Below are 23,924 nucleotides of genomic sequence, written 5' to 3'. Positions count from 1 at the left end.
CGTCCATTTTGACCTAGCTTCTTTTCTTGCGCCTTTTTATACACTTTTCTGTATTTTATATGCACACCCTGAGACGTGATGTGATTGTTGTGTAGCTGAGCACACCAGGTGCATGCATGAGCCAAGTTTGGAAAGAGAAAGAGAAGTGGTGCAGTGCAGAGCCATTGTTATGGCCGCATGCACACGCTAGAGACATCTGCTGCTGTAGATGATATGATAAACTTATCTTATCAGCAGCAGAACAGAGCAGAAGAGCCGCCTTTTGCAGGGTTGGATATATGCTCTGCTCGCCATCGCCAGTACGTAGAGAAGATGAAATACTCCGTACTAATAGATCTGAGGAAAACAAAAAAGAAATGCACTGTCCCTGTAACAAATGCCTTCTGTTCATCACGCCCGAAATTTGAATTCGGGCCGCAAGGCAAACGGCACCTGATCTGTGTCATGGATAGCAACACAACACGTATCGTACAGGCGGTGGCCTGGCCCGGCCGCTGGCCCGGTGGGTGGTTGCTAGCTAATACTGTACTACTGAAATAGTAGCGCACGCAGAGCAACCAGTTGCACGCCTACTTGTTGGTTGTTTATTCATGCGCATGCAATGCAAGCCGTGATCCTTGACATGTGCAACACATTGCCGCCAATTTCGCAGTAGCTTTATGGGTTTTGCCAGCTTGTCGCTGTGACCCAGCCGCCGGCCTCCAGCCCAGGGTGAGGTAGATTTTGCGGCCGCGCTCATCTACTCATCGGTGCTGCGCGCGAGACGACGTGCAGCTCGCAGACACCATACGGACGGATCTTCGTGTCGGTCTGTCACGCGAGAAGCTACGGCACCCAACAGATCGTTTCGTCGGCTTTGACCGGCCCAAGGAAGGGAAGCCAGCGGCTGGTCGCCGGTGGAATCTTGGGGAATGGTAGGCTATGGCATGCGACCGGTGACCTACGGACAGCCTTCTTCGCTGTAGTAGTTTTCACCGTGTCCGCCATTGTAGAGGCTGGAGTACTCTGGAGGCCGAGGATTTTATGAATATGTTTAGCATTTGCTGCTCTGCAGTCCAGTCGGTACGCGCAGCTCTTTCACGCAGCTGTCGTGCGTCCAAATCGGCGGTACAGTCAGTCGTTGGTACAAGCAAACGGAGCATCACAATAAGTACTGCTGGTAGAGTATACAAAAAAAATTCTTTGAAAAAGATATGTATTGGCATGCAAGAAACGATGGAAGCATGGTGAGGAGGTGAGGCGATCCACCGAGCAGCGGCAGGCCGAGTCAGCAACCGGCCGACTCCAATGGGCGCCACGTACGGATAGATAGGGAGACGGAGGGAGACGCGGCGTACACGGCTCTTGAGGAGGAAGAGATGAGGGCCGGGGGCTGTTTCGACAGCAACAATAACAATCTGCATGCGGCGACATGGGGACAAGCTGCCGATATAAAGGCCCGCTCCTCGGTCGCTTCGCCGCCTATTATTGTTGCCGCCACAGCTCCTTTCCTTTCTTCTTTTTCTGCATCGACTTGGCGCCAGAGCTCGTACCGTAGTAAATTGCAAATATACGTATTTTCTTGCGGGGAGATTGCAAAAATACGTATTTTCTTGCGGGGAGATTGCAAATCTATGCCCTCACTGTTTGCAATTTGAACTACTAGTGTGAAGTGCACTGGTATCCTGGAAGTAGTGGTACTCTAGGTCCGGGTCGACCGACACTCGCACCCATCCACTACTCGATTGCGCGCTGCCGAATGTGGGTCATCGGCCGGGTTGGACATTTTGACCGTGAGAGGAGAGGCCAAGGTCGCATTCAGACGTGTGTCGCAGGGTTTTTGCGGGAGGACGGACGGAGGTGCCTAGGCTGGAATCTTTCTAGAAAACCAGGGAGGGAGGGAAGGATGCCGTCTCTCGGGTGCCACGACGCTTGGGCAGATGGACGCTCGCACGCATGTGCCGTGCCATGATTCACTGCTCGCCTTCGCTCGACAATTGTCCACCTATCACACGCTCGCATCGCAGCAGCAGGATTCCAGAGTAAGTTTTACCGCTCCATGGTTGAAACTGACGCGGCTTTTCTTGCGATCCAAGCTCTGAATCTCGGGGCTGTGAAAACAGCCGGGCAGGCTTTTTACCTCGCCGATGTCCCCACCGCCCCTTCGCGGAAGTTTCCCGCCGCGGCCACGCGCGCGTGAGGCCAACAATACAAAAGGAAAGCAGCGGCGACGTGCTGGTTCATTGCCACAGCGGCATGCACCGCACATGCAGATGCTGTGCCGTGTGCCTTGGGGAACACACCGTCGCAGCGTCTCGCACACGCCGCAGGGAGGGTGAGGAGGGAGGGTCGAAGACAGAGGCTCGAACCCAAGGGACAAGAATCCAGGGCGGCAAGCTTGACTTTTGAGACCGCGGACGGAGCAGAGGGGCCAACGAGAAATGCAGCGGCGCTAGTACGCGTGGGAACGCACGCGGCTCACGGCCCCTCCCGCAAGTTAAATCATCCGTCAAGTCTCTCTGGCAATCCGCAGAGCAGGGGTCTGTCTGTCGCCGACGCGGTGCCCGCCAGCGCCAGTGGTCACATGCAATGAAGTGCAGTGCAGTCGGTGTGTGTTAGTACGTTGCCGTGTCGTCCCCTCCGCGATCGTGGACCGACTCGTGGTCGATCGGTCGATGGGTTGTGCGGACGAGGGGTTTTCATGGAACACGCGCAAGTGCTTTTTCTTAAAGTTGGTACTTGCTCTATTCCGCAATGTAGTACGCCCGCGTTTTTTGAAATCTAAATTTAATTATATATTTAACCAATGAGACCAATTATAATATATGCAAAAATTATATCACTGAATTAATATTTTGATATTTAACCAACGAAACCAACTCGTATGCCCGTGTTTTGGCCATCCTCTTCCGTCCATATCAACAGCAAACCCTCGTCCGTCCTAGCCCCGTCGCCGTCGCCGCCCATTTTCGGTGCATCTGCCAGCAGCCCGTGCCAGAACACCTTCCCCAACCGCCGCCACCTCCCACGTTGCCGCCACCACCGCCTCATCGCCAGGGCGCCGAAACTTCCCACCCCCCCCATTCCGACGTCGCCGCGAGCAGGAAGCCGCCTCCCTGCCCCGGCAAGCTCCTTCGCCCGACACCACCCGTTGTCCTGACGTCGGCACGCTCTCCGACGCCGCCAGGCCAGCCGCCTGGTCTAAGGGAGGCGCGCGCTTCTTCATCGACGCCCGCAAGCTGTTTGACAGTTTGTTAAGGTACAAAATGGACTCCGCCAACGAGTCCTTTTTCCACAATTTTTTGTCGGACTCCCACGATTCCTCGTCCGATGAAGAGGAGTCGATGTTGGCTACCGTGTTGGTCCATGACCACCTTAATAGGCAGCGACCGCTGTTCCAGGGCTCGATCCCGGGGCACCTTATGGCGTTGAATCGCAATCGAGAGAGCGGCCATTTCATTCTTTGGGATGACTACTTTGACACAACCACCCCGCTGTTCAAACATCAGAAATTCCGACAGCGTTTTCGTATGGCTAGGCATCTTTTCAACCATATTAGAGAGGGGGAGGGGGTGGTCGGATGCGATAATTATTTCGAGTGCAAAGAGGATGCCCTCGGAAATACTAGCTTCTCATCTTATAAAAAAATGCACTGCAGCCATCCAGATGCTTGCATACGGAGTGCCCGGTGATCTCATTGATGAGTACATCCGTATGAGCGAGTCTACATGTCTAGAATCCATGTACAAGTTCTGCAATGTTGTGATTGCTGTGTTTGGCCCCGAGTGCTTGAGAGAGCCGACTGCTCAAGGTACAACCCGTTTGGTGGCGATAAGTGCCAGCAGGGGCTTCCCAGGGATGCTTGGCATTATAGACTGCATGCATTGGGAGTGGAAGAACTGCTCTTCTGCCTGGCAAGGGCGGTATAAGGGCTGTGTCAGGGCTTGCACTATCAAACTTGAGGCCTTGGCTTCACAAGATCTCTGGATCTGGCACTCTTTCTTCGGCTTAGCCGGATTACACAATGCTATCAACGTGCTTCAATGCTCACCGGTGTTTGCAAGTCTTGCTGAAGGCAACAGCCCGCCGGTGAATGTTACCATCAACGGCCACAACTACGACAGATGATACTACCTAGGTGACGGTATCTATCTTCAGTAGATCACTATTGTGAAGACAATCCCCAACCATGTTGGAGAGAAGAGGAAAAGATTTGCCCAAGAGCAAGAGAGTGCTAGGAAGGACGTAGAGCGTGCCTTTGATGTTCTGCAATCTCGATGGGGCATCGTTTGGTATCCTGCTAGAACTTGGAGCACCAAAAAAATGTGGGAGGTGATAAATCCTTGTGTGATCATGCACGATATGATTGTAAAGGATGAGCGCCTGGAACGTGTCTACGATCATGAGTTTCAGTTTCAGAGTGAGAATGTTGTGCCTGAGCATGGAGAAGCGGCAACGTTTGCACAATTCATCCAGTTTCATCATGAAATGTGTGATTGAAAAACTCACATGCAACGCAAAATGATTTGGCTGAGTATATGTAGGCTCATGTGGGCAACCAATAAATGTATCTTTTTTTCAAATGTATTTGAGATAATTTATTTTTTATTCAGCTTGTAAACTATGCTATTTTTGTTTGCTTGTAAAACTATGCAAACTGTGTGCATATTTGTTGAGAAACGGCGATCAGCCGTCCATGCCGGTTAATATGGATCAGCGTGTTGAACACACTGCTAATCCAAATCATAAACAAGACGGATATCAAACAGACGCCGATTCAAACGGATAAAAAAAGAGACAGAAGCGTTGTTCGTTTGGGTCGATGCATTGCAGTTGCTCTTAGTAACACGGGCGGCCTTGTTTGCAATGTCTGCAACCTGCAATGCGTATGGAGTACAGCACAAGAGGAGGGCTGCTATGGCAAGTTAACCCTGCGCTTCTGCGAATGTTTATTGAGACAGAGAGATAGAGATAGAGACCGGGCTGACCGTGGCTCGGATCTCGGCGTCTGTTGGGTCATTTTCCTTGTGTCTACCTTCCCGGGCACTCGCAGCAGCATGGGTGTTTCGCACGAAAGCCCTTGTCGTTTCTGAATTCTGAGCCGCCATGGTTTTGTTTCCAGCGAATGTGAGGGTGATTTGCTAGGAAGCCTAAATAAATCAGACTGCATAGTACAGTACATTTCGTAGACCTACACACTGCCGCACGAAAGTGGGAGCATTCATCGCTAGTTAATTAATCAGACTGCAAATGACTTCAGTGTAAAATCTACCACTAGTACTACTAAAACCTCGCTACTAGCTAGATTCTGTGTGATGACAGCTTGACACAAAGGATGCTGCAGGCAGGACAAACAAGCCTGCTAGTCAAAGTCAATAAGTCTGCCGTATTATCTCTTGAATATCCACGAAGATTCTGTGCTAAGCTCTACAAATATTAGGTCCGTTCTGTTTGAAGCCAGGTCGCACAGACTTGTCTGCCTACCAAAGCGTGGAAAAGAGGTGGAGAAACAAGTTGCACCAATCATACTCCATTGCAGACAAATATACTTTTTGAGTGACATTACAAGAGATTTCTCCTGTTAAATGTAAAAGTTACACACACCTTTGTGTATAACTTCAAGATGCTTCCGCACGTTTAGATGCCTCCACTGGTGGGATCAACACTATGCCTCGTGAATCTCTACCAGAACTGGAATTGGAGAACAACATATACTTTAGATGCTTCCGCACGTTTTCTTTCTTCAAGAGGTGCTTAATAAACTCGTATTGTCGGTTTCTCATTACTCTGCAGGAGAGTACATGTAGTCAAGAGTATGTCAAGTAAAAAAATGTATCTTCGGTCCAACTGATCACTGCATAATTTTTGTTAAGGCAAAACGGAAAATGCGATTAGTCGATAGATTTGGGGTTAAATTAAACTACAAGAGTCGAGATCGCCGCCTAATATATTATATTTATACTCTTTGCAGCAAAGTGGGAGCTGTGAATTCGACAAATCTGAGCCCGATTTTTCCTTCGACCCTTACCGAATGAGGAAGCAACGCAGAGATATATTTAACCGCCAAGTAGTGCTGCCCAAGTTGTTAATCCGCTGCGTGGCTCTTGGTGTTCACGCAAAGGTGTGTGACAAAACAGCAGGCCACATGTGCTCGAGCACACACTAGCTATTTTACTACCACTCCACTTGGAAAACGAAAAAACGGAGCTAGACGGATAAACTTGACAGCCACATGCATGGGCCTGCGACGCCATTGGCAGCTTTGGACACTAGTCAAATTTCACAGCCACAGCCCACAGGCCATCGATCGGTCGACAGCAGATGCGTGCGTGTGTACATAGTACCAGTATCCTACTACTACCAGAACGAAATTATTTAATTTTTAATTAAGAGGAACCAGCTTGCAGCGCATCAAAAGCACACTTGGCCAAGTGGTTAGGCTCCATCACGTACTGTGGGCGGATAGTTTAATACAGCGATGCGTGTGGCTACATGCAGTGCAGGGCTGCACTCTCGCCTCGTTGGGTTGGAAAGCTAGTTCTCCACGACCGCTCTCTTTGACGGAAAGCTACGGCGGGACATTTTTGAAATAAATGGGACGCGGTACGACTACGTGGGCAGATCTTTTTAAAAGATCATCCGGTTCGCCAGCCGTCGGATCTAGTACAATCTTGCCGCCATTTCCTTCATTTTTGCAATAGAATTCGTGTTACGGGAATCTTTTAGAAACATAGGTCTTATTGCAGAAATATTTGCAATAAAGGTTGTATTGTATAATTCTGTTTTTCGTCTTCATCTTCTTGCAATATATATGATGTTGCTGAAGGACTCTTGCAACATGGATTGATGTTGCGGAGTTTTTTTTTGCAATGAGAGACGATGTTGCAGAACTTTTTTGCAATGAGAGATGATGTTGTTGAGGACTTTTGCAACATGGATTATATTGCATAATTTAATTTTTTGCAATGAGAGATGATGTCGCAGCAGCACTGACTTGGATATAATCTTGTATCCGTGGGTATACCCGAATCCGACCCGGTAGTATGACTTAATAGGCAAAAATCTGCTATCCCTATGGCATAGTCACATGTCCCACATCAATTTCACACTTTGTTATCTAAACGTGCAAAAGAAATTGCACAATCCCCATTGTAACTTTTATAAATTGACATTCAATCCCCACTGTAACATACTCCAGCGCCCTTCCCTTATTTGTATATCCTCATTAAATGACTCGTCATTCTTGTTTTTTAGAAAAATACTAAATGGTGTTAGGTTGTTAGTGGACGTTAATTTACCATACGAAACTGCTCTGCACACGACAGTCTACGAACGAAATCTAAACGATGCATGTCTTCAATGGTGCTGATTTTCGAAATGATCTAATCTAATGGATGAGTTGATCCATCGTTCACAAATCATGTGTAGAGCTGTCGTCCGTGTAGCACATCTCTTTACCATAAGTTAATGTGTACCATAAGTGAAACCTAGGCTGCCACGAGGTGAAGAATGGAGCAGCTTATGTTAACATTGTGTTATGCCTATTCATATGTCTTGAGAGGACTCAATGGATATTGCAAGTGCATCTAGTGCCTCCCCTAGTTGGTTTTGGAGTATTGACGACAAACTTGGTTGAGGGACTAATGTGTTTGTGAGAATTGCAGGATAACACAGTTAGTAGTCCCTCATTGATTCGATTTACCTACCAGAGATGACCCCTAAAAATGTGTGAAGACATTGAAGACAATGGTGGGCTGTGAACATATTCACAACGAAGATTATGACTCGAGAAGACATTCATGTGAAGACTATGGAGTGCGAAGATATAGTTGTTTCGTAGTTTCCTTTTCTTCTTCGTTGAGTCATAGGAACCACCGCACTGTTAAGTGGGGTCCAAGTAAAAAAAGTCAGAGTGACTGAAGTGATGCTCAACCAAATCCTATGTCTTCAAGTGGAGACAATAAGAACAGATCTTATCCAGAGCTGGATGAGTCAGCTTTACTTGTAGCTCAAGTCAAGCTGCCGCGTGTGTTCGAAATCTGACCGTTAGACACGTGTCAATTCCTTAGTGACCGAGGGTCATTTCGGATAAATCGGGTCGGGTTGCCTCCTGGCTATAAATAGCCCACCCCCTACACCATAAATTGGTGGTTGCTCAGAGTTAGTGCACGACTTTTGTCGTTTGAGAGCAACCCACCTCTGAAGCATTTGAGAGAGAAATCCTTGCGAGGACAAAGCCCTAAACACCCAGAGCCAAAGAGTGTTAGGCATCACTGAAGTCTTTCTGTCTACGTGACTTGAAGACTTTTTACACTTGAGGACTGTGAATCCTCAGCCGGTTAGGCGTCGCGTCTGAGCATCCAAGAGTCATTGTGGATTGCCGGTGAACGAAGTCTGTGAAGGTTTAGAAGTCTCCCTTGAAGACTTACCAGAGTGATTGGGCGAGGACTATGTGTCCTTAGCTCAAGGGGAATAAGGTGAAGACGTGGTCTTCTGAGTTGAATCTCAGCCTCCCTAACCAGACATACAGTTGTCACAGCAACTCGAACTGGTCCAACAAATCCTTGTCCTCATCAAGCAACTGGTTCTATCATTTACCTCTCTTTACTTACAATTTGTCTTTGTGAAGTCATTGCCTGCTTGCATGATCTGATTGATTTCATTGTGTGAATACTGTTGTTGTTTGGCTTCATACTATTTTCCATCCTGATCCATACTACCTACCCGCTGATAGTCTTCATGCTTTCACTTCATTGCTCACTTAACTATGGCTTGTCTAGTGTAGTCTACCTTCCGCTGCATATCAATAGGTTCATTTCTACTGTTTGCCTTCAAAGCCCCCGTGTTTTGAAGACTTTCATAAAAATCGTTTATTCACCCCTCTCTAGTCGATAACTAGCACTTTCAATTGGTATCAGAGCAAGGTGCTTCCTTATTCTGTGTGATTTGATTTAACCACCTGGAGTTTTAGCTATGTCGACTGCAGGGATAATCAAAGTCTCCGCTGCGTGCCCTGTCTTTGATGGCACTGATTACCCCTACTGGAAGAATAAGATGTGCATGCATCTTGAAGCCATTGATGTCGATCTCTGGTATGTCGTCAAGAATGTCGTTCCCAAGACCGGTGAAGGTGTCACCCCTGCTGATGTCAAGAAGTTCATTCAACTGGATTTTGCTGCCAAGAACATCATTTGTGGTCATCTAACCAAAGGACAGTATGGTCGTGTGAGTGCTCTGAAAACTGCGAAGCTAGTCTGGGATTGGCTCTCCAAGGTCAATGAAGGCGTCTCAACCCAGAGAGACTCAAGGATCAGTGTTCTTCGCAACCTCTTCAACCGCTTCAAGGGAAATGACAATGAGAATGTTCAACTGACGTTTGATCGCCTCACTGACATCACAAATGAGCTTCATGCACTCGGCGCCACTGAGATCACCAAGCATGAAATCGTCAAGACACTCTTGATATCACTCGACAGCTCATTTGACACCCTGGCCCTGATGATTCAAGAACGCCCTGACTTCAAGACTCTCGATCCGTCTGGCATACTTGAAAGGCTCAACACACATGAGTTCCAGTTATCTGAGAAAAGAGATATCCATGGTCCCAACTATGGCCGAACTCGTGCGTTGAAGGCAAAGGTTATTTCCTCATCTGAAGAAGAATCTGACTACAGTTCTGAGGATCCTGAAGACATTGGAAAGGAACTTGCCATGCTAGTGAAGAAGTTCCATAGGTTCACCAAGAAGAAAGGCTCCAGATAGTCTTCGAGATCCAGCTTAAGAAATGATGAAGCTTCCTCCCGTGACTACAAGAAGAGAACGTGCCACAAGTGCAAGAAACCTGGTCACTATATGTCTGAATGTCCTTAATGGGACAATGAGAACAACAAGAATAAGAAGAGAAAGGAATATGATTCTGATGACAAGAAGAAGAAATCCTTAAAGTCTTCTTCCAAGTCTTCGTCGAAGTCTTCATCACACAAGAAGAGCTGATCCAGCAAGGCTCGTGCGTTTTTTGGCAAGGAGATGGATTCAGAGGAGGAGTCTGCATCCGAGGAGGTGGAGGTGGAGTCTGATGAGGAATATGATTCAGGCGTGGCAAGCCTGGCTCTAACTTCAGCATACGTCGCCAAGTCCATCTTCAACACTGAAGACAATGACCTCATCACCAACGTTGATGCTAATGATGAGGATGACTTTGCACCCACCTACTGTTTCATAGCACATGGTGCCAAGGTAAACTCACGCGATGCTTACTATCAAACATCAAGTGAAGATGACTCTGAATGTAAATCTAAACCTAGCTACAAAACACTTGCTAAAATTGCAACTGAACAACAGAATGCCATGGAACATATTCAAAAACAGTTAGACAAAAGCGATGACCTGTTGGGCGCGGAAATGACCCAATCTCAGTCCTTAATTGAAGACATAAAAAATCTTCATGTTAAGTATGAAGAACTTGAAAGTCGTCATGAAACACTCTCAATTACTCATGAAAAGCTCACCTATGATTATCTTCAAAGGAAGCAAGAGCTTGAGAACTTGAGATAGGCTCATGAAGATCTTCAAAAGGAGAACGAGTCACTAGCGCTCAACAGATCAGTTCCGCTCAGGAAGGATTTGAACCACCATGTCCAAAATGTCTTGAGCGTAATAATGCTGCTTCTGTTGCTGGATGTTCTACTGCTACTACTGTTGCAATACCTTCAACTGCTGATATGGTAACTAACCCCTCTGCTAAGGATACCACTACTATTGCTGATGAGAATGCCAGGTTGAAGACATTGGTTGAGACAGGAATGTACAAAAGTCTCAAAGGGCATTAGACACTATGTGATGTCCTTAAGAAACAGATTCTGAACCGAAACTCTAGGAAAGAGGGTGTTGGGTTCGAGAAGAAAATGAATGTTGATGGTTCTTACTGGAAGCCTGAGCAGTACCCCAAAACCACATGGGTTGCTGAAAAGGGACCTTCAGTGGATCCATCTACCTTATCTGGCTTCACTTGTGCTAACCCAATTATCATTGATGAATCCTTTGATGCAAACTATAAACTGTTTAAGAATCAGAATGGTGAAGTGTTTGCCAGGTATATTGGTACTAACTGCAGGAATGGACCACCTTTGAAGAAGATCAGGGTGCCCAAGAGTTGTCTTGAAAATCTTCAGGTGAATGTCATCATGACACCACCTGGGAAGAAGACAAACCCCAGACCAAAGGCTTCATAGGGTCCAAAGGCTTCATACAGACAGAGGACTCACCAGAGTCACCCGAACACTAATGTTTTGCAGGGAAACCATGACATCTCCTATCGGCTGGCACTCACGCTGGCTTTGACAAACACAGAGGTGCATTTTATTGGAATGCGGCGGATAATAAGTGGAAATATAGACTAGTCAAGTGGCAACTTATGTGTCGGCCTAAGAACCTTGGGGGGTTAGGCATTATTAATACGTTGGTGATGAACAAATGCTTATTAATTAAGTGGTGGTGGAAAATTATGACTACTAGGGCTGATTCTCTTTGGTACTCTATCATCAAGGCCAAGTATTTCCCTCAATCTAGATCCTTGTTTGCTTCTGCTAGACGAGGGTCTCAATTCTGGAAGAACCTTGTCAAAGTCAGACCAATTTTTTTGGAGCATGTTAAATTTATCATGGGCAATGGTAGGTCTGTTCGTTTTTGGCGGGATTGGTGGTGTGGAGATGCTCCTCTGGCTGCTCAGTTCCCGGTTTTGTTTTCTTACTATCCTAAGCTGGACATCTCCATCGCGGAGGTGGCGGATAATAATTGGGACCTGGCTTTTCGCCGCTCCCTGTCTCCTGAAGAGTTGGAGGATTGGCAAAGTCTTTCTGCCCTCTTCCCTGTGCTCTCGGAGGCTCCGGATTCTGTTGTTTGGCCTCATTCGTCTTCTGGCAGATTTTCGGTCAAGTCACTTTACTCTAGGCTAATCGGAGGTACCCCCTCGAATAGATTCTCTAATATCTAGAAGTCCAAAGTGCCTCCTAAGATTAAGATATTTCTTTGGCAAGCTTTCAGAGGTCGGCTTCCTGCGGCTGACCAGATTCGCAAGCGCAATGGTTCGGGATCGGAATTTTGTCACCTCTGTGGTGCTTTGGAAAACATGGATCATATCTTTTTCCATTGTGTCCTGGCTAAGTTCGTTTGGAGATGTGTCAGTTCATGGCTTCAGGTCTCTTGGAATCCCTCGTCCTTCTCTGAGCTTAGGACCCTAGCCAAGGTTCTGGTTGGGGTCACCAAGAGGGTGTTCTGGGTTGGCTTGGGTGCCTTATGTTGGGCTCTTTGGACTATTAGGAACAAATTTACTATTGAACATATCTTTCCATCTAAACCTGCTGACGTTCTTTTCAAATCTTGTATCATATTGCAGCAGTGGAGATTATTGAATAAAGAAGACGATCGGGATGCCCTGGACGTGCTCATCGCCAAAATTCAGGCTTCGGCATCTGAGGGAGTCCTGGATTAGGGGGTGTACGGACAACCGGACTATATCCTTTGTCCGGACTGTTGGATTATGAAGATACAAGATTGAAGACTCCGTCCCGTGTCAGGAAGGGACTTTCCTTGGCGTGGAAGGCAAGCTTGGCGATACTGATATGCAGATCTCCTACCATTGTAACCGACTTTGTGTAACCCTAAACCTCTCCGGTGTCTATATAAACCGGAGGGTTTTAATCCGTAGGACAACGTACACATCAACAATCATACCATAGGCTAGCTTCTAGGGTTTAGCCTCTTCGATCTCGTGGTAGATCTACTCTTGTACTACCCATATCATCAATATTAATCAAGCAGGACGTAGGGTTTTACCTCCATCGAGAGGGCCCGAACCTGGGTAAAACTTCGTGTCCCTTGCCTCTTGTTACCATCCGGCCTAGACGCACAGTTCGGGACCCCCTACCCGAGATCCGCCGGTTTTGACACCGACATTGGTGCTTTCATTAAGAGTTCCTCTGTGTCATCGCCATCAGGAAGGATGCCTCGCCCCGTCTTTAAAGACGGCACCGTTGCTAAGGGAGCTTTGGCTGTCAGCCAAACCCTCCGGCTAGGTGGTTTTCTTATGACCGCCTGTTCGGCTTCTGCACCGACGATGACCTCTCGAGCCATCGAAAACAATCTTCATGTCAGCTCGGAACTCGCCGAGTAGTTAGATCCAATGGAGCTATCCTCCATAAACGAGCTCTTGGATCGCTTCGCCGCCCTGGGAGTCGCCACGGATTACGACCAGATTGGGCCTAAACCCGATCTGAGAGAGATTAACTCTCCCCAAGTCACCCATAATGTTGCCGTGGTAGAGGGACAGTGCAGCGACCCTTCATCTATCTTAGGACTCGCTATGTCCGGATTACCGATCCCTCCAAGCCGGATACCCGCGGAGGGGAGGATATCACTCAAGACCTGAATTTAGAGTCAGGCGACGAGCTGGATTCATTGGACAACATCCAGGAATCCAAATTTTCAAGTTCAGAAGTTCCTCGGCCTCTGAGCCTTAGATGGGGCGAGGCTTCGGATTTAATTCCACCCACCCACCCCAACATAAGCGATCTATCCAAAATCAGGCAAGAACCCGATGAAACAGTACATCATTACTGGGCCAGATTCCTCCTGGTTAAGAACAGGCTAAGGGACTACCGCGAGGAAGACGCAATCTCAATCTTCTGCAATAATTGCATGGGCAAGGGAATACTCAACGCCATAAGTCGCCGTGATATTACACGCTTCGCTGACTTGGCGTCCATTGTACGAAAGTACTGTGCGATGGAAAGCGCCTGGAAAATCGAAATAAAATTTTGGGACAATCCGGCCCTGAATACAAACCCAGTCCAAAATAAAAGGGTGCATCATCACCAGTCACCCGGGTCAAGCATTAAAAAGCAAAAACCCTCTACAGGGAATGGAACCGTACTGGAAGGATGGCTTAATGGACCCTATAAAATTCACAGTACAGAGGACGCCACACCAACTCACAACCTCAGAGCATGTTGGATACTCCGGCAAGTGGCCAAAATTGGTGAAAATCTCTGAATTCCGGAGGCCACAGAAAGCCACCCCAGAGACACCTACGGTATTAACAGTCTTCGAGACTTTCACATCAAATAATATGCGAAAAAGGACACTCCGCAGCCTTGCCGAAGTCTACCAAGTAGCAACAATAAACCCATGGAGTGACACGGCTATTACCTTTAACGCCAGTGATGAACCTAAATCCCGAACAGCCCAAGCACCAGCCGCATTGGTCCTCAGTCCAATAGTGGACGGCTTTCGTCTTACCAAGGTACTCATGGACGACGGTAGCGGATTGAACCTCATTTATGAGGAGACCCTTCAAAAAATGGAAATAGACTGGAACCGCATTGAGCGAAGCAGCACAACCTTTAGAGGAAATAATCCCCAGTCGGGAAGCGCGCTGTACAGGAAAAATCACACTAGATGTGGTGTTCGGCACGCCGGATAATTACAGGTCCGAAGAGGTCACGTTCCAGGTGGCTCCGTTCAGCAGCGGTTATCACGCTCTACTAGGGCGGGAAGCGTTTACAATCTTCTAAGCAATACCCCATTACGGGTACATGAAGCTCAAGATGCCCGGGCCTAACGGGATCATCACTCTCGCTAGTGATCCGGACATAGCACTCCGCGCCGAAAACAAGACAGCTGCACTGGCCCTCGAGGGACTATCCGGAGCCCTAGCGGCTGAGGAGATAACTGCGCTGCGCTCTACGGTGAATAGGGACGATGTGGTACTCGACAAAAGATCCAAGTCCACCTCCTTTAAACCGGCGGACGAAATAGTCAAATTCCAAGTCCATCCAACAGACCCCAATAAAACAGCTTCCATCGGGGCACAGTTAAACCCTGATGTCGACGCCGCATTGTGAGAATTCCTACGAGAGAACTGGGACATTTTCGCCTGGCACCCTTCAGACATGCCAGGAATCCCACGCAGGCTGGCCGAGCACAGCTTAAATATCCAAGCAGGATTCAAACCTGTCAAACAGGCTCTTCGGCATTTTTCCGAACCTAAGAGACAGGCCATGGGAGAGGAGCTAGCAAAGCTATTGGAGGCCGGATTCATCAGAGATATAAAACATCCGGACTGGCTAGCAAACCTGGTGATGGTACCAAAGAAGAATAAATCCTGGCACCTGTGTGTTGATTTTAAAGACCTTAACAAGGCTTGCCCAAAGGATCCCTTCCCCCTCCCCCGCATCGATCAAATTATCGATGCTACCGCAGGACACGATTCGTTGTGTTTCCTCGACGCATATTCTGGCTACCATCAAATCAAGATGGCAGAACCATACCAAGCCGCAACGACATTTATCACAACATACGGGCCATTCTGCTTCAACACAACGCCCTTCGGGCTCAAAAACGCCGGCGCAACATATCAGCGCATGATTCAGACATGTCTGGCAAGCCAGATCGGCAAAACAGTGGAGGCATATGTAGATGATGTGGTCGTCAAAACAAGACATGTTGAATCTCTAGTAGACGACTTGAGGCTCACATTTGATAACCTCCGAACATACGACATCAAGCTCAACCCGGAAAAATGCGTTTTCGGCGTTCCAGCCGGAAAGCTCTTGGGCTTCATAGTATCCGGTAGAGGAATTGAAGCAAATCCAGCCAAGATCCGAGCTTTTTCACAACTGGATATCCCAAAGGACCTCAAACAAATACAAAAGTTAACCGGATGCGTGGCGGCTCTAAGCCGCTTTATCTCCCGCTTGGGAGAAAAGGCCCTACCCCTTTACCGCCTCCTTTGGCGCACCGAACACTTCAAATGGATGGATGCAGCCACGGCTGGACTCAACGAAATAAAATCCATACTGGCAACAAACCCAGTCCTGGCCGCACCAAACATTGGCGAACCAATGCTATTATACATTGCAGCAACACATCAGGTTGTAAGCGCAGTGCTCGTCGTCGAACGAGAAGCGGACGGACACAAATTCCCCCTTCAAAATCCGGTCTATTACGTGTCCACTGTCCTCACTCCCTGCAAATCACGGTACCCGCATTATCAAAAGATTGCGTACGCGGTATTCATGGCATCCCGGAAGCTACGACACTACTTTCAAGAGTGTTCAATAACAGTAGCCTCGGAAGTACCACTTAACGATATTATAAACAACCGTGACGCAACGGGCCGGATTGCAAAATGGGACATTGAGCTCCTCCCATTCGACATAACTTATAAGCCACGACGAGCCATCAAGTCGCAAGTCTTGGCCGACTTCGTCGCAGATTGGACGGAGGCCGAACTCCCTAAAGAACACGGCACATATTCAAATTGGATCATGCATTTCGACGGCTCCAAGATGTTGGCCGGACTGGGGGCTGGCGTCGTTTTGACGTCCCCCACAGGAGACACAGTTCAATATGTACTACAGATTATGTACACGGACTCCAACAATGCAGCCGAATATGAGGCCCTTTTACATGGTCTCCGGATGGCAGTATCCATGGGCATCCAACGCCTAGAGGTGCGCGGGGACTCGAACCTCGCAATATCCCAAATCAATGGAGACTTCGATGCCAAGGATCCAAAAATGGCAGCTTACCGCAACGCCGTCCTAAAAATGTCAGCTCGGTTCGAGGGGCTTGAATTTCACCATATAGCCTGGGAAAATAATCAGGCGGCAGATGTCCTGGCACGCATCGGCGCAAAACGCGATGTAGTCCCCCCCAACATCTTCTTGGAAAGGCTATTCAAGCCATCCATAGTATGGGAAGGGGAGCCGAACAATAACAGCCCGGACCCAACCACACTGCCCGACACCGAACATTCTGACACAATCGGAGGCTCTGCCAATGAAATAACACCTTCAGCCCACGTAATAATGGCCGTCCCGTGGACAGAACCATTCCTCGCCTACCTTACTAGGCAGGAACTCCCCGAGGACCAAAATGAGGTACGCTGCATAGTGCGGCGATCCAAAGCCTACAGAGTCCACGAGGGAGAGCTTTATAAGAAAAGCACTATCGGAGTCCTTCAAAGGTGCATCTCCGAAGAGGAGGGACGGAACCTCCTGGATGAAATTCATGCCGGACTCGGCGGTCATCACGCTGCAGCCCGGTCCCTTGTAAGCAAGGCCTTCCGTACAGGCTTTTATTGTCCGACGGCCCGGGCAGACGCTCAGGACTTAGTCCAACGATGCACCAGTTGCCAGCTCTTTGCAAACCAAAGCCATATGCCACCCACCGCCCTCCAAACTATCCCCATTATTTGGCCCTTCACGGTCTGGGGGCTTGACATGGTTGGATCCCTTAAAGGTAGAACCCACAAGCAAAAATACTTACTGGTCATGGTGGATAAGTTCACCAAATGGATAGAAGCCAAACCTGTTAAGACGACCGAATCCGGACCGGTGATAGACTTTATATCCGGGGTTGTACACCGTTACGGCGTCCCCCCCAGCATCATCACTGATAACGGCACGAACTTCACGGCTGACGAGGTAAAACTCTGGTGCAAAAACATGGGCATCAAGCTCGATTATGCTTCCGTCTATCACCCACAAACTAACGGCCAGGTTGAACGTGCAAATGGTCTTATCATGAGCGGCATCAAACCCAGATTAGTGCGGTCCCTCAAGGAATCTAACACGCACTGGGTAGAGGAGCTCGACTCCGTACTCTGGGGGCTGCGGACCACGCCGAATCGCACCACCGGATACACACCATTCTTTATGGTGTACGGCGCAGAGGCAGTTCTGCCTTGCGACATAATTCATGACTCACCTCGAGTGCGCATGTACGAAGAAAGAGAAGCCGAGCTCGATCGGCAGGACATCTTGGACGCATTGGAGGAGGAGCGTGATGTGGCAAAAGCCCGTTCCACATTCTATCAACAACACGCTCGAAGATACCAAAGCAGAGAAGTATGGGCCAAAAATTACAACGTTAGCAAATTAGTTCTACGACTACCGGACAAGAAAAAGGACAAACTCAAGACCAAGTGGGAAGGTCCCTTCATAATTGACCAAGTCATGACTGGTGGAGAGTACCGCCTGCGGGATGCATCGGATAACCGACTCGAGCCAAACCCATGGAACGCAGCCCGTCTCCGAAGATTCTACGCCTAGCGCCGGACTCTGTGTTCGTCTCCTTCCTCTGTCCATTTTTTATATATTTTCTGTCTTACATTTCTCTTCTTCTCTCTCTCTCTCTTATAGCCTCTAAAGGCTCATAAAGTGACGCGCTATCCGCGCTCATTAAACCTGGGGGCTTCTTTAAACAGAAGCTTATTCATACGGGCTTCATGCCCAACACATGTGTCACACTTCCGCATGTACCTTTTATTCACCATTATATGCATCGATATGACTTAAGTTTTGGCCAAGCTGGGTTGCCTGGCTCCTGTGCTTACCCCTACGTTCCCGATTGTTCGGCTAGGTGGTAAAGGGAGCACCTCTACGATTGTTACTGCCGGGTCAGCCGGACGTGTACCTCAGACTGGGTGAAGCTGAAAGCTAGCATTCTTAAGGGAATATTCGGTCGGTGAACTAAAGATGATCTTTTTTATTTTTTATCTATATGCCCCCAGATGTTTTTTCTGCGTTTCTTTTCGCAGCATGGACATGCACCTTAGGGCGTGCCTCCCAGGGAAAGGAACCCCTAACGGAACTATTCTCCCTGGAAGATGTTTCTTACTAACCATGTAATATAACATAACTAGTCGGGCACTTGTCTATTCAAGCCCTAATGACCCCTACGCCTGGTCTCCATGCATTCCCCGGTTCCTATATAACCGCATGGGAATTCGGACACACTCCGGACCGTCAGGTCCCGAGGCTGAAGCGAAAAGGTCGTCCATGACAAATGATCTACAATCCAGCTAGAAGGCATTATAAATGTCAATTAAATTACATAGTCATTTTGACTGATTGTATTCCTCTTCAATACCATCTAACATGCTGTCTAATTTACAGTCCTGCTGGGAATACTTTGCGGCCAACTCTACTTGTCCATATACTAAGCTTACAGGGATCTCCTTCCCATCGGGCCCTACAGGACCGACCTCGGCCATGTGGTTGGGGTGAGCCTTTGCGTACCGCGTCTTCACCATGGCCCAGGCCTCCCTAGCGCCTTGACGGCATGCTGATATCTTCCACAATCGGAAGCGCCGCCGTGCTCCCTTTAGCTTCTCCGCAAGCTCTCCAAGACCTTCGGGCATGGAGACAGATGGCCATAGGGCCTGGGCGACGCCTTGCATCGCCTGCCGAACTCGATCGAGCAGTTGCGAGAGCTCGGGAAGAAGGTCACCCGTAGAACCGGGCATCTCCTCTGCAGGACGACCTGTTAGCACACCTACAGACATTGCTCTGTTAGTTGACTTCCCCGCCGAACTTTCTTTCAAAGGTTCGTTCAAGAACTTACTAAATATGCCGCGCTGAAGCCGCTGATTCTCCTTCACGGAGTCCGACAGCTGGGCACGAACATCTTTCAGCTCGATGCCCAGCTTGGTGTTGGCATCTTGGAGATCGTTCTTCTCCCGCCTCACCTTTGTCAGCACCTTCTCACCAGCCTTTAGCTGGCGTAGGAGGTGTTGCCTTTCCGGATTCAATCCGGCGCCATCTGCAATTTCATTTGTCAGATTCGCACCAATGTCGTGCTTCGCAAAATACTTATCTTTCGAAGTGTATATTACCAGAGGGGGTCTCCTTGGGCTCCCCTGCCGCGGCTAGTGCGGCCTCAAGTTGGGCTTTGCACTCTTCCAGCTCCTTGGACAGTAGGGAATTCTTTTCTGTAAGAACCTGCATAACAAATGATCCTTAAATCAGTTATTCTAACTGTTTCAAGTCTCGGGGGCTACTGGTATATACATATAATTACCAGAATTTTCTTACCCGTATGTCTTCTACATACTGCTCCGTGGCTCTGGCTAGACCATTTTGAGCGGCACGGAGGTACGCATCTCCCAAGTTGAAGGCATCTAACGCCCCTTGGGAGAAACAAGCGTCGCGAAGAATTGTCCGGCGATGCCTGTGGTTCATGGCACTCTCCACCTCAGAGTTGGTGGTAGACAACCCGTCCACATCCTCCGTCGGAGGAGCGTCTGGTGCGCGCCTTGCGTTCGCCTCCACCTCCGAACCAGGCTTTGGAGCCTGGCTGGTGGAGGCGCGATTGGCAGCCTCTCCGGATATAGTCCGGCGAGGTCTCTTTGTCCTGAAAAGAGCACGAGTGTCAATATGCCTCGAAGGTATAACACCTGGGATAAGGGGGCGCGCCATACCTTTGCGCTGACACCTCGGTCCGGACTGCACTTCTTTTCTGCCCGCGGGGCCCTACGGCCCCTCGTTGGCTTGTCGCCGCAGGTTCGACCTTCTGCCTTAAAAACCTCCCCTGCATAGTTCGGTTGCAATCAGGAAACTGAACACGAGTGGGCGGACACCTATTCGGGGTACTGGGACTTCGATCTCAGGTACCTAGGGGGTCAGGATTAGCCCTGGGTAATCGGCCATAATGGCCACCAAGGCGTTGTCCTTGCTCAATTGATGGAACACTCCATCAACCAGCTCCACAGATATGTCCGGATCCTCTTGAGAGGCCGGGTCGAGGGACCGTCCTGGGTCCTCGGGTTGTGGAGGAGGGCTGCTTATTTCCTTAACAGCCCGGCGCAGTTCCTGTGTTGAAGTCGTCAGACTGAATATTTAACAATGAGAATACAAAACGGATGGACAAGTAAATACGGCCGCTTACCCAGCTTGGGGGATTGTGCATGGAGAATCCACCCTGAGGGTTGACGTGGAGAAATTCCTCCTCTTCTCCCTTATACAAAGTGGACAAGATCTTTAGTAGAGCGGCAGCTGAATCCGGCCCCTTACGGCCATAGCGGGTGGCGTCGTCCTCCCCGTTGAAGTCCCACATGGGGTGGCTTCTATACTGAAGCGGCTGCACCCCCCGCATAATGCATTCGGCCATAATCCCGATCATGGTTAGTCCGGAATGGGCTAACAATCTTATTTGGCCCATCAGGTAAATGATGTCCCTGTCACCTCCCCTCTGAGGGCACCGTGGGCGCCAGCTTAGGCACTTCTTTAAGGGAGCACTGTTGAATTCAGGGAGGTTGATCCGGACAGGATCCGCCAGCGGGACGTCTTCTATATAAAACCATTCCGAGGGCCAGTCTTCGGACGCCTTCTTTGGGGTTCCGGACAGATATCCGGTTCCGGCGATGCGCCACACTTCGCCTCCGCCCACTTGATACATTGACCCCTTCTTGGAACGGGGCACGAGGCAAAATAGCTCCTTCCATAGTCCGAAATGAGCTTCAACACCCAAGAACAGCTCGCAGAGGGTTACAAAGCCCGCGATATGCAATATTGAGGCAGGCGTGAGATTATGCAGCTGGAGGCCGTAGAACTCCAGCAGCCCCCGGAGAAATGGATGGATTGGAAATCCGAGCCCCCTTATTAAGTAAGGGATGAGGCACACCCGCTCTCCTTTGGAGGGATTAGGGGCATTCTCTGCTTGCTCTCCGTTGTTATAGACGGCAAGACCGGCTCGAACCGGGACCATATAGGCCGGGGGGAGAAATCCCTTGGTCTGGAGCGTCACTAGCTCGCTATGCAGGATGGAACATCTCTCCCAATATCCAGGCTTAGGGCTGGAAGGGCGAGGGGAGGAGTTGCGATGACTGGCCATGGTGGAATGGACCTTTTTCGGATGCGCTCTGATGAACACTCGCGGAGGGGAGAAGGTGTGGATTGGATCTAAATCCTCGTCCCCTTAAATAGGGCAGCTCATTTATGCGGCTAGGGGTGTGAATGTAAAAACACTCAGACTTTTCATATTCGTTTGACATGTGGGAAGCGGCCATTATTGGGCGTAGAAGCCAAGGAGCGCAAACATCTACAAGAAACCGGACTTTATTCAACAGGTACACGGAATTTGGAGGAGAACCCGCCTTGCAATGCCGAAGACAATCTGCGCGCCGGACTCATCGTCATTGAAGCCTAGTTCGGGGGCTACTGAGGGAGTCCTGGATTAGGGGGTGTCCGGACAGCCGGACTATATCCTTTGGCCGGACTGTTGGATTATGAAGATACAAGATTGAAGACTCCGTCCCGTGTCCGGAAGGGAATTTCCTTGGCGTGGAAGGCAAGCTTGGCGATACGGATATGCAGATCTCCTACCATTGTAACCGACTTTGTGTAACCCTAACCCTCTCCGGTGTCTATATAAACCGGAGGGTTTTAGTCCGTAGGACAACATACACATCAACAATCATACCATAGGCTAGCTTCTAGGGTTTAGCCTCTTCGATCTCGTGGTAGATCTACTCTTGTACTACCCATATCATCAATATTAATCAAGCAGGACGTAGGGTTTTACCTCCATCGAGAGGGCCCGAACCTGGGTAAAACTTCGTGTCCCTTGCCTCTTGTTACCATCCGTCCTAGACGCACAGTTCGGGACCCCCTACCCGAGATCCGCCGATTTTGACACCGACAACATCCTTCTTCTCAGGGCTGGGCCCAAACGGATGATCTTTGCTGTGGTGGTTCTGTCTCTTTGGTGGTAGTCTCCTTTCCCCCTCCGGCCTGCACGCCGAGTATGGCTGGGTGCCATGTATCATTCTGAAACTTCTTTCGCCTGCTCCAGGCTTTTGTTCGCTGGATTCGTGGTGTTTCACTAACTGTTTGGGTTATTCGGGTCTGTGACGCTGCCATGTGGCTTTATTTATAAAGTCGGGCCAAGGCCTTTTCTCTATAAAAACCATACTCAGGCCTATGAGTATGAGCGTGTTTCATCAAACTGCCATGTTCATAAGACCAAGAACTATTCTGCCTATTCTTATGAGTATTATTCACCTCCTGCACGACTATTTGCTAGGGCTCCAAAGCCAAAGTTCTCAGATGCTGCACTTAGACTCATTGCTTCAAAGCCACCCCTGAAAATGTGAGTGGTTAAGAAAACTTAACTCTCTTTTGCAGGGAAGGGTCTCCAGCCGGAAATCAAAAGCGTCAGATGCTATTGCTGGGGACCTAAAACGTCTTGTGGGGTGCAAGATAAAATGTCCAAATGGTCTTACTATGTATTTGTTCCTGGTTTTCTTAACAGTCATCCTATCTACCCTAACCAGGATCTGAACTTTCATAATCCACTCGTTCGTCAAATGTTTATGCTTTACATTTCCCTTGGTGAAGCCTATCCCCCTAACTGCACTGTAGGGTACTATACCAAAGGCTTCTAAATGGATTATGGACAGTGGATGCACTAACCACATGATTGGTGATCGAAGTCTTCTCATGGACTCTATCGGATTTCGGGTTCCGGCAAAACCCTTGAGGTTCAAACACCGGGGTGCGCATAAAGATCTCTCCCCCTCTCTAGCTCACACACTCTACGATCTCACGGCCTAGCTCGACGGACCCAAAGAACATGAGACACAAGATTTATACTGGTTTGGGCCACCGCTGTGGTGTAATACCCTACTCCAGGGTGGTGTGATGGATTGCCTCTTGGGCTGAGGATGAACAGTACAAGGGAAGAACAGTCTCGCGATGAGAGGTGTTCTTGTGTGCGTGTGTGATTCAAAATTGGAATCAGATCTCCCTGATCAAATGCCTCCCTACGGTGTGGTGGCTAGTCCTATTTATAAGGCCCTGGTCCTCTTCCCAAATATTGAGCGGGAAGGGATCCCACAATGGCCAAATTCAAAGGGAGACAACTAGTACAAGCTATCATGACAAAAGTGGTCTTCGCCTGCCAAAGGCTCTGGTGGTGACACCGTCTTAGGCTCCACGATGACCTCTGTCTTTGCCGTCCTGCTGGTCTTGGTCTTGTTGCACTGATATGGAAACCTTTGCCTGATGCCTCGGGACTCCTCGCCTGCGCTTGCCCCTTTAGCACCAAAGAGGAAACAAGGATGCTGCACGCGCTGGCGCCTGCCTGGTTCCAGTCGTCACTGC

Source organism: Triticum urartu, chromosome 3 (genome assembly GCF_003073215.2).
Source record: "Triticum urartu cultivar G1812 chromosome 3, Tu2.1, whole genome shotgun sequence".
NCBI classification, from domain to species: Eukaryota; Viridiplantae; Streptophyta; class Magnoliopsida; order Poales; family Poaceae; genus Triticum; species Triticum urartu.
This window is presented reverse-complemented; position numbering follows the sequence as displayed.